We start from the raw sequence: 9,055 nt of genomic DNA on the forward strand, positions 1-9,055 counted from the left end.
TATATACCGTCTCGCTTTATTTATAGTAAGATGAACAAATTAATGAAGAAAATCTAAAGACTACGCTACTGATAGTGATACATTATTGGCGAACAATTTTATCGAATGAACGAGAGGTCTCAAAATTTGTTCATGATCAATGATCTCCGGAGACCATACCCTACAGCAATTATAAATGATTAATAACGTTCTCAAACCGTTCTTATGTTATCAACAGTGATCACTTGTTCGTCATTTTTGGGACACCCAGTATCAAATAAAACCAGTCTTTCGTTACACTTACAAAATTCATTCACACAGTCAAATTTCTGCATTATCGTCAGAATTAGCTGGAAACTCATTTTTGCTTACACTTTCAGACGTTCGATCATCGTTGGAGGCGGCGGCGTTTTCATAAATGTTGTCAGCTTGGTTTGGGACGGCACTGGCGCTGATCGTCATTGCCTGAGTTAACGGGGCTACTGATCTACCGGCGGCAGCGGCGGCGAAAGATATTGTAGAGGTCCTCCTCTCCTCTTGGAGCCCAACCTTAACCAGCCAGTGAGACGTGACCTGGTCGTTGAGCACTATGTAGAACAGGAATACAAATATGCCCTGAAAGTTTACATGGATAATTATCTCCGTTTGTAGTGCAATTAACCATTTTTCGTCTTTAATTTTCATAATGATGATATACTTGTGTAGTGGGTATCGATATTATCAATTATGATACTTTAAAGATAACATCTAATTCGGAAGAAGGATAAAGAAGGCTGTAGAAAACACGCGCATACCTGAGAACTATTAAGAAGAATGAACAGATACTGCATCCCCGCTTGGAACTGAGGGGCTGGGAGGGACATGAATATTCCAAAGAACCAGCCTGTTCCAAGCAAGACCATCACACCGACTGCTGATTTAAGCTGCCGCTGAAGTTAGTTTAAGAATTTTTGCGATATTAAAATGAAGCATATGAAAAGTAAAACAAACCAGACAACAGGCCAGATGATAAACAATTCTTCGATCATATTGAAAGACGCTAAATATTATCAACCTTAGAACTCACTAAAATTTGTCCCCGATCAGAGATGTTGCCGGATGAGTTTGAGTTCTTATTAATCACTTTGGCAACCAGTGCGAAGAATACAAGGTTCACCAAGATAACCAAGACAATGGGGGCTAGGAAGAGAGTGTAGAAGGATGTACTTTCAGGTCGGATAAAGCACATAGTGTCCGCTAGGTACCCGTGTTCTGTGAAAGTGAAGCTACCTACGGTGTGCCGCTTCGTGAAGACGAAATATCCGATGAATGGTATCGGTAGAGGGATACCTAGAATATGGTCAGGTAATTTGTATGATAAGAGTATATAATTATACTCTTCTTATTTGAAAAACAATCGAATAACCAAGATTATGCAAGTGCTCAGATAGAGAAAATATAAGATTGAATAATAATATTATAATAACATACCCCATGCCGCGAGGTTAAACTTCAGCATACACTTTGAGATATGAGATCCGAACACTTGTACGAGAGAAAGGTACATAAGGAACCCTTCGACGACCATCCAGGCGAAGACCACAAGCCATAAGTAATGCTGGATCATCGCGTACACGGCACATCCCGTCGACTTCTGAAACGGGTGGTGGTTGATGAGTCGGGCAGTATTCGAAAAGGTCTGACAACTGGATTAGCAGCTGGACTCCTATAATATTATCTGTCAGCACAACTTATAGTTATCATCTAACCTCTAAATATAACTCAAGCTTACCAGTTTTATGACTCCGGTATCATCAGCAGAAATGAAAGCGTCTTGGATGAGGAACATCAATGACGCCAACAAAAGTGCGGTGGTGAAACAGATGTTGATCTTAGCGGATCGAGTTGATCGAAGAGCTTTAGCAGGAAGTAGGAACACCAGAGTTAAGATGAGACTGACGATTGAAATTCCGAGTAGTACATACGTTAAGTAACTCTGTACTTCGGCAAACCCACGATCAATCTCGTAAGCTGACTGAAAACATTTGGTGAAGGAGTGTTTCAAGCTGGGAGATATTACTATAAGTAAGACGGGTTTGAGGCCAGTATTACATAAAATAAAACGAGTTATGTCATGATGGTTATAAATTTCCTTCCACAGAATCTCACCATAAGGACAGCAAAGCTGGTGTTGTGACTGCACAAACAGAGCACCCCGTCTGATGGCTTGGCAGAGTTGTAGATGGTCTCGCAACCCTCCTTCCACTTTGCTTTAACAGGGTCGTATTTTGCGCAGATGTACGAAACTTGCATTCTTTTACCGTTAGGTTCCATGATGAGGCTTGAGCTGGTGTTGCCCTGAAGGTTGTAGAGGATTAGAAAATATACGTACAAAGGAATTATTTACTGATAGGATGTATACTTATATTTTTTGAGTAAAGAGGTGTTAACTGTAAACTGTAAATATCTCTGTTATGCTTGCCAGCACTGTGGTACTAGATGCGCACGCAACATCCGCATAAAGTTTGCACGTGCGAAACGTTATAAGAAATTGTCTCATTCATGATTTCGATTACTTTTTGCTTTCCGACGAAAATTGTCTGATATCGTCCAGAATCTTATTTGCCACAGTGTAAAATTAAAATTTAAGTATAATTATCGTATTTAAATAACTCACTATATTAATGGTGGGCTTCATGAAGACATTTAGCTTGAAGTCATCAGGTACTGCGTTTTGAACTTTGACCTCAGTGATGAAAGAGTTAACAAAGCTCTTTTTGGTGTCCTCGCCATCTTTCTTGGTTGCGTCCTCCAAATCATTCTTCAGGTCATCAATGATTTTAGTGACGGCTTCCTTGTCGTCTTCGTCTTCCTCTTTTGTCACGATTGAATTCGTCCTGTCGGGCATAAGTGTCGAGTCTGTGATGAGGACCACGGCCATGTCCACATCTACATTCTTTTCTCCCACCTTTGTCTCAATCTGAATAAATTTCATAGTAACATATTTTAATGATATTAATACGATGTTAAATTCATAACATTTACGCATTGCAATACTAATAACTACTGTATGAATTCTATAGGTACTGTTAAGCGAGTACTAATAGAATAAATTCTGACCAATAGAATCGTGTTTTCCTCTTCGTCATCGCCGGATCCAGAGTCTACTTCGCAACCTTGAAGGTCCTTGCCACCTCGACTTGCCTTAGAAAGGGTGAGGGCGACAACTCCATTACTGCTGGGTTCACCAGCATCTGCATCTTTCTTAACATCGATCACGGCTATGCGAGGAGACTTGATAATCTTGTTCTTGACAACAGTTTGCTTAACAACGTTAACAGTCTGAGTCACCAAACTGATCGGTTAGATCTATTTATAGGTTATGATTTGTGAGGTGGCTTGTGTCTTTTAATGTACAAATGATGAAATAAATTCCAGAAATGATTTAAGTAATGTATGAATGTCGAAAAATTTTGAAGTATGGTACAATTCTCACAAAAACAAATCAAAACAATGTACCCGTCACAGATCTTGCTGACGAACTGGGTTTCAGTGTCGTTATCAGCTGTTTTAAAGTCGGACTTCACAAGGTTAGACACGGTGTTTAGGACGCTCTGGGCCACTGCCTCGGAGATTTCCCCGCTTTTGACGATGGATTTTAGAACATTAGACACCGCCTCTACGTCACCGATACCGTTCATACCCTCATTATTTGTCATCTTCTCCATCTGTGCCGTCTTATCTTCATTCGAGGCAGTCTGAGGAGAATGTAGTTATATGACCGGCCATCAACATAAACAATTGGAAAATTAACTATGGTTTAAGCTAGTTGTATAAGATACCATATTTAACTTTTTGTTTACTTTTTTAACTGATATGAGTCATACTAAACCTTATCGTTGGCTAGTTGTTCTATAGCTATCGTATTTTTAGTGTTCTTGCAATAGTAAGTCCCCTCCACATATAACTCCTTGTTCCTCTTCATCTTGCAAGTGAAAACCGCCGTGAAGTCATCAAACTGACATTTCTTGTACTGTGAGCTTTTACCGAGCCCCAGCCAGCCGTGGCTGAATGTTCCGTACTGCGTTCGATAGGTTTCAGAAACACAGCCTTGTCCCAGACCACCTGAAACTTAGATCATTTTTATTTTTAAAATAAAAAATATTCATATTTGCACTCTAAAAGTAGAAGTAAAAAAAGGGGGCATTTGCGATGGTCCCGGGTCCACTCTTGACTCTACCCAATTTTTGGTTTGCTTCAAAATTCAAAATGTAAAATACGAGTTTAAGTTCTTGCATCGTATTAACCTCAAGCATAGGTATCATACTAAAACTTGTAACCTGGTTTTGGACAACTAACCTGGTTTTGGACAACTAACCTGGTTTTGGACAACTAACCTGGTTTTGGACAACTAACCTGGTTTTGGACAACTAGGCTCCGCTAGATAAGTAAAAGCGTCTCCAGACGTGCATGTTACTTCACTGCTCCCTTTGTTGAGAGCTCCAGAGTACGAGCATGTTACTTCACTGCTCCCTTTGTTGAGAGCTCCAGAGTACGAGCATGTAACTTCACTGCTCCCTTTGTTGAGAGCTCCAGAGTACGAGCATGTTACTTCACTGCTCCCTTTGTTGAGAGCTCCAGAGTACGAGCATGTAACTTCACTGCTCCCTTTGTTGAGAGCTCCAGAGTACGAGCATGTAACTTCACTGCTCCCTTTGTTGAGAGCTCCAGAGTACGAGCATGTTACTTCACTGCTCCCTTTGTTGAGAGCTCCAGAGTACGAGCATGTTACTTCACTGCTCCCTTTGTTGAGAGCTCCAGAGTACGAGCATGTCACTTCACTGCTCCCTTTGTTGAGAGCTCCAGAGTACGAGCATGTAACTTCACTGCTCCCTTTGTTGAGAGCTCCAGAGTACGAGCATGTAACTTCACTGCTCCCTTTGTTGAGAGCTCCAGAGTACGAGCATGTCACTTCACTGCTCCCTTTGTTGAGAGCTCCAGAGTACGAGCATGTAACTTCACTGCTCCCTTTGTTGAGAGCTCCAGAGTACGAGCATGTAACTTCACTGCTCCCTTTGTTGAGAGCTCCAGAGTACGAGCATGTAACTTCACTGCTCCCTTTGTTGAGAGCTCCAGAGTACGAGCATGTTACTTCACTGCTCCCTTTGTTGAGAGCTCCAGAGTACGAGCATGTAACTTCACTGCTCCCTTTGTTGAGAGCTCCAGAGTACGAGCATGTAACTTCACTGCTCCCTTTGTTGAGAGCTCCAGAGTACGAGCATGTAACTTCACTGCTCCCTTTGTTGAGAGCTCCAGAGTACGAGCATGTAACTTCACTGCTCCCTTTGTTGAGAGCTCCAGAGTACGAGCATGTTACTTCACTGCTCCCTTTGTTGAGAGCTCCAGAGTACGAGCATGTAACTTCACTGCTCCCTTTGTTGAGAGCTCCAGAGTACGAGCATGTTACTTCACTGCTCCCTTTGTTGAGAGCTCCAGAGTACGAGCATGTCACTTCACTGCTCCCTTTGTTGAGAGCTCCAGAGTACGAGCATGTTACTTCACTGCTCCCTTTGTTGAGAGCTCCAGAGTACGAGCATGTAACTTCACTGCTCCCTTTGTTGAGAGCTCCAGAGTACGAGCATGTTACTTCACTGCTCCCTTTGTTGAGAGCTCCAGAGTACGAGCATGTCACTTCACTGCTCCCTTTGTTGAGAGCTCCAGAGTACGAGCATGTCACTTCACTGCTCCCTTTGTTGAGAGCTCCAGAGTACGAGCATGTAACTTCACTGCTCCCTTTGTTGAGAGCTCCAGAGTACGAGCATGTAACTTCACTGCTCCCTTTGTTGAGAGCTCCAGAGTACGAGCATGTAACTTCACTGCTCCCTTTGTTGAGAGCTCCAGAGTACGAGCATGTAACTTCACTGCTCCCTTTGTTGAGAGCTCCAGAGTACGAGCATGTAACTTCACTGCTCCCTTTGTTGAGAGCTCCAGAGTACGAGCATGTAACTTCACTGCTCCCTTTGTTGAGAGCTCCAGAGTACGAGCATGTAACTTCCACTATGGTTCCGGACAATACTGGGAACTGTCTTGTCGTTTCGATCGTACCCGTCCACTCAGCCTTTAGTCCACTGCAACTATCTGCATAGTGATGTAAGGTTAAATGATTTTTTATTCGCATTATTGATGAAACTTATGGATTTACCGTCCACCTAAAATTAGGAAATAACAAGGAAACTGCAATTATTAATGGATTGTGATCATAAACCACTTTTAATTAATTAGTAACGATACTTAAAACCAATTGTGAGCGACATTATTATGCAGCACGATTGAAATGATCAAAAGTAGTTATTTAGACACAGTGTCAGAACTCAGAGGGGAACATACTTTGGTTCTGATTAAATATGACACCTAATCTGCCAAACTCACCAAAACGTACCAAAAAACGTACGTAATACTTGAAACCCTCGAAATCCCATTATCAGTGTTCAGTATGCTAGCAATAGTGAAAATACATATATATACTGATATTGGCCTGGTTAAAAATACAAGCTGTTAATTTACTTGGTCCATAGTAATCTGACGCAGTGTCGGAGGAGAAACTTATTTTTGTCACATTTTTACCCCAGATGTTTCTCCATCTACGCCAATCACACGTTGTGTCTGAGAGCAGAGTGTTGAGCACCTCCACCTCGTTACAGTGTATCACAAGCCTGATATCTGCACTTTTGGTGAGGGTGATACGCCATATCTTGTCTGCATCACTGGGAGGTGTTATGGAGAAGTTAGACCAGGAAGGCTTGCACCAGTCGAGTTTGTATTTTAGAGTTTCGCCGAAGTTGATCCATACTTTTCCTGCATTGTACTTCCAAGCAGAGTAGAAGGACACTGTCAGGTTATCTAGACTCTGCAACTCACTGTTGGTTTTAACTTGTAAAGGTACTGAGGCCAGGTCCCATTCTATGTACGCATCGTCATCAGGTTGCACTGGTAACCAACCTGTGTGGTATTAATAAGTGACGTCACGTCTGGTATTAAGTGACGTCACGTCTGGTATTAAGTGACGTCACGTCTGGTATTAAGTGACGTCACGTCTGGTATTAAGTGACGTCACGTCTGGTATTAAGTGACGTCACGTCTGGTATTAAGTGACGTCACGTGAACTGAGAGAAATGAATCTCATCAGTGTGAATTTTGTGATAGCACTCCTCCGTCAATCAATGTAATACAAGGTGGTCCTATATTTTGATTTACGGTATAAAAACACGACAGTGAAGCTGAAGACTCCCTTGACAATAATTCAATTATGCCCATTATATTTATACAATCAATTTGTGCTGTTAGAGTCAGTATATAAACTGAGTCTAACAGCATACAAACAGATTAATCAGCTTCAGACTTAAGATTCGTAATATAAAGATGCTAATAACTGGTTGTTACTTTCACCCAGCTCGGGTTCAGTCTAGTGCATTCTGGTGGAGTGTTATAGCTTAATTCAAACAATCTCAATCAGATATCGTTTTATATCAAATTTAACCCAAGCACGTACCAACTCAATAACAGATCAATTTGGGAATCTTACCTTTGGTCCCAAAACATGACTTATAAGCTGTAAACCAGCCCGACCGGGAACCAATGTCCGTGTACTTTAATCTATAACACAGCCTCCTGGTCCAATGAGCTGGGCTTATAAGTACTGCTAGACAAAGTTCCTCTTCATTACACCAACTTATACAATCGTCTTTGTTGATCAGGTTTTTCTGTCCAATTCTGTTAGAGTCTCCTAGTCCTATGTTACCGGTGTTATTATGCCAGCAACCTGACATTACTAAGGTAAGTAACATTTTTCACAACGATAAACCCCCCTTTTGAGTCTTGGTATTTCGTTAAATTTAATAAGCGACCATCATTCATTACGAAAAATTGAAATATGTATTCTTGATTCAAAGTCATTCAAAACTAGAAATTAGGGTTAAAAATGAAATGTAAGATCTTACTCATACTTTGTGTTGCAGAGTGCAGTAAGTACGCTATGAAAACGATAACAAGCTTCATGGTATAACGCTGAACATTTTTACCTGGAAATATGACAAAAACTTTTGATTGATGTTTAAAGATCTCAGAGGACTTAGAAGACTTTGAAGACGTTCAACAGAAATTAATAAATTTTGAATCCAGAGCCCAGACACTAGAAATAGAATAACGTTTGATCATTTTTCTACAACACCTGTTGAATAAAGTTGTTACTAACCATTAACGCTGTTCAAGATTTGAGAGCGAGAAAAAGAAACTCCGCTGAATACTGCACTGATATACGATAAAACTAAAAGGACCGATTTGATCTTTGCGTGTCATTAGCGCCCATCGCCTTGCTCGATCCTGGTAAAGCAGATCACCAATTTTGAAGCCTGTAGTCTTTTATTCAACCTGAGATGCATAGAAATATCACGGCGCCTTACGAAAATTTCATTGTTCTGAGATAACTAATGCACGATTAGGTTCGTGTGTGAGAGAATCAGGTCTCGTCTTCTAGTGCTGCAGATTTGAATATTTATCGAGAGAATCGGGTCACGTCTTCTAGTGCTGCAGATTTGAATATTTATCGAGAGAATCGGGTCACGTCTTCTAGTGCTGCAGATTTGAATATTTATTGTTACTAGAAAACCGGCCGAGAGCTTTGTAGTACACGGCATGTAATAAAGATGGCAGATCGTGAATGGCAGCTATCTTACTTATAGGCCATTGAAATTGTATGATACCATGCTCGCAATAAACTTATAAGCATTGCCCAACATACCTAAGAATCTAAGATAAAGAGCTCTGGAGTTATTTCTTACGATGAGACGAAAAGTTTGGTTTGATTATTACTGATTAAGAAACAATGAAAACTAACTCGTTACTTTATATTTGTGTCCAAAAAAGGTTTATTGACACTCCATAAAGATATAAATAAACGGTAACAACTCATATTTATTATCTATCTGTAGAAAACAACATAAAAACCGTTCTTTACAATAATAGACCGTGATCTAATTTAAACTACAGTTACAGCTCTATCGTAGTATTGTAAAACTTCTATTTTAATTTGGCTCTTTTG

The 9,055-nt window shown here is 40.7% G+C and overlaps 1 protein-coding gene and 1 long non-coding RNA gene across 2 annotated transcripts in view; both read left to right on the forward strand.

Annotated features, from left to right (window-relative positions):
• The window catches only part of LOC134823196 (uncharacterized), a 175,476-nt gene that overhangs the window by 129,530 nt on the left and 36,891 nt on the right, over nucleotides 1–9,055 (forward strand). The window lies entirely within an intron of this gene.
• LOC134823244 (uncharacterized) overlaps nucleotides 1–9,055 on the forward strand; it is a 28,086-nt gene that overhangs the window by 1,981 nt on the left and 17,050 nt on the right. The window lies entirely within an intron of this gene.

The sequence above is a fragment of the Bolinopsis microptera genome, chromosome 11, assembly GCF_026151205.1.
Source record: "Bolinopsis microptera isolate Bmic1 chromosome 11, MBARI_Bmic_1.0, whole genome shotgun sequence".
Taxonomy (NCBI): domain Eukaryota; kingdom Metazoa; phylum Ctenophora; class Tentaculata; order Lobata; family Bolinopsidae; genus Bolinopsis; species Bolinopsis microptera.